Below are 2,783 nucleotides of genomic sequence, written 5' to 3'. Positions count from 1 at the left end.
TTGCTTCTAAGCTCATAGTTGTTATGGAGCTCTTTGTTGCTACCAAGCTCTTATTTTTTTCTGAGCTTGTAGTTGGTATCAAGTTCTTAGTTGCTATCGAGTACCTACTAGTACTAAGTGCATGTTGGTGTCAAGTGCCTATTGGTGTTGAGTTCTCTATGGTTGCTAAGTTCATGTATTTGTTGAGTGTTATCAAGTGCCAATTTTTCCCTGGTCCTTCTTTGACCGAGTTGTCTATGTCTAGTTCCAGTTTGAGCCAACTTTGCGCATTTCTATTTAATATTTTTTGAGAGCCAACTTGTGGCTTGGTTTTCATTTAATGTAAGGATTTGTTTAGTTATTAATTTGTAATAGGATGATGTTTGGCCATGTAATTATTTAAAGGGGTCTTTGATAGAATATTAGGCATGATTTGTAGATGAGGAAGAGTAAAAGAAATGTAGGAATGTGAAGATCATTATTGAAGATCAAGTATGAATTGTAATGTTGGTCGTAATCTAGAAGGCCTTATAGTTGGGCATGTATGTTGATGATTTGATGAATAAATAAAGTATTTTCTCTTCTATCTACTTTGGTTGTTGTTCTTTGTGTTTTGTTTTCATTGTGTCTATTCTTGGAAGTTACTTTGGTAGCTGGGTGTACCTTTGGCCCTAGTCATCCAAGTACTCCCTGCATCATCCTCAAATCTAGGAATATGCACTAAAGAGTTATGGGATTCAACATGAGGGTCTAGAAAGTTAGAAACAAGGTATATAAGGTTAGATCAACCAATTTTAAGTGGTTTTAAGTTGGATTGTATGGACTTTTCATATGAAAGAAGCAAAGAAATACATGGGAAATGAGTTTTTGGCTTAAGACATTTTTTTTTGGATTGAATCTCCTATTGTTTTGCATGGATTAGTTTCTTCATACCATATGATTGATCTGTGTGTTCTTGTTGGAGTATTTTGAATACATTTACTTAGTTTTTGATAATTTTCTTGTTTTGTGTTTCTTGTTGGTTTGTATATAATAGTCTGCACTCGAATGGCTATAACTTGAATTACCATGGTTAAAACCTAATGGCCTTTGGGATTCAAGAAATATCCTATGTAAATTATGTAAATATGGTTTTTCAAGGTTGGGAGATCAAGTTTTCTATTTTTTCAAGCAAACCCTAGGCAAGCCTGGAGTTGTTTGGCTAGGAATTGGAATGCTTGCAAGAAGTTTTACATGTGTTTTCTCAATTAGGATGGGAAAAACTTGAGCGGGAAAATGAAGTAAGAGGATTCAAGGGTTAATAGGCCATAGGAGAAGGTCTAAGAAGTAGAACCAAGAAAACCAAGAAAATAATGTTGGCATTGCTCTAAAACCCTCAAAAATAAGGTTTTTTGGAAACATATTGTATAGACATCATGGAAGTCTGAAACCTAGGAAATATTTCAGTCTAGGTTTTTGTGAAACAAATTTTAGAAGACACCAATAAGGATTGTTAAGGATTTTTTGAAGTTATTTCAATTCCCATGTTTTTAGGAGGCCTAATTGGGGCTCATAGGACTACAAGGCCTAAGAGAGTAATTTGGTGATTTTGAAGTTTTGGACTTGGAAAGATGGTCTAGAATGGTTGCTAAATGACCAAGAACATTTTTAGGATGATAAAAATATTCATTTTCCATGTTGGGAGCCTTCAATGAGTTGATCTTCTTGCTGAGCAAAAATTTGCCGAGTTGGGGTTTGAAGAGTTAGGAGAGCATTTTGAATTGATAGGTGAGTTTCTAGGTTGGAGAGGGTTAGGAAAGGATCCTCTAGAGTAGGGTGCTAGGAAAGAACCCTAAGAAAGCTAAGAGAAAGCCTTTACTAGAGAAAAAAGGCCTAAGAAGTCTAAGAGAAAGCCTTGACTAGAGCAAAAAGGCTCTAAGTGTGAGAAACTCCCCATCATAAAAAATGTAATGAAGTGTACTATCTTAATGAGGTCCTATTATAATTGATTGGGAAAGTCTCAAGATAGACTCAATGAATTATTTTGAGGATACGGTATAAAGAAATTTATTTTCCTTGTGATGAAGTATATCTATGTGTAATGTGTAAATACTTAGAAACAAAACAAAATCTAAGTATGCCTAGAATTTGCTATGTTGAAAGAACATCCAAACACATTGAACCATAAAGAAAAGTGCATATATATACAAAAGTATAAATAAAAGTTAGAAAAAGAGAACTAAATAAGGAAAAATTAGAAGTAGAAGAAGAAGAAGAAGATTTTGAGAAGAATTGTTGGTACATTTTTAAGTCTTCTACTAACAATTACTATTGAAAAGGATGAGCCCTATATTGATTAGTTACAAATACTTGCAGATAAAATTCAAAGGGATTGGAATATCAAAGAAGAACTTGGAGACAAGGTCAAGAAAAGATTGAAGAAAGATGAAGATAAAAGGAAAATACATAAAGTGGCAGAAGTTACAAGAGCATTATCAAAGAAGGTGAAGGAAATAAAGGAGATATTCATGGAATCAATTGAGATTTACAAGAAAATATGCATGGGTGGAGAATAAATATGAAGACTAAAATTTAGTATATGTTCACACCTATTATGGATATGGTGCAAAAATAGGTGAAGACATCTATCGAAATGGTGGAACTTGCCACTCTCTAGGACATCATAAAAATAATCATAAGAGTTAGAATCACTATCACTGCACTAAATCTACTCAAGAATCCATGGAAAAAAACCTTGACAAACATCAGAAATAGGTAAAAAGACTTTTAGTTTAACCCCAATTACTTATGTATGCTATAATCTT

This window comes from Cupressus sempervirens, chromosome 8, assembly GCF_028749045.1.
Source record: "Cupressus sempervirens isolate cs-2001-9-10 chromosome 8, ASM2874904v1, whole genome shotgun sequence".
In the NCBI taxonomy this organism is placed as follows: Eukaryota; Viridiplantae; Streptophyta; class Pinopsida; order Cupressales; family Cupressaceae; genus Cupressus; species Cupressus sempervirens.
Note: the sequence above shows the minus strand (reverse complement) of the source record.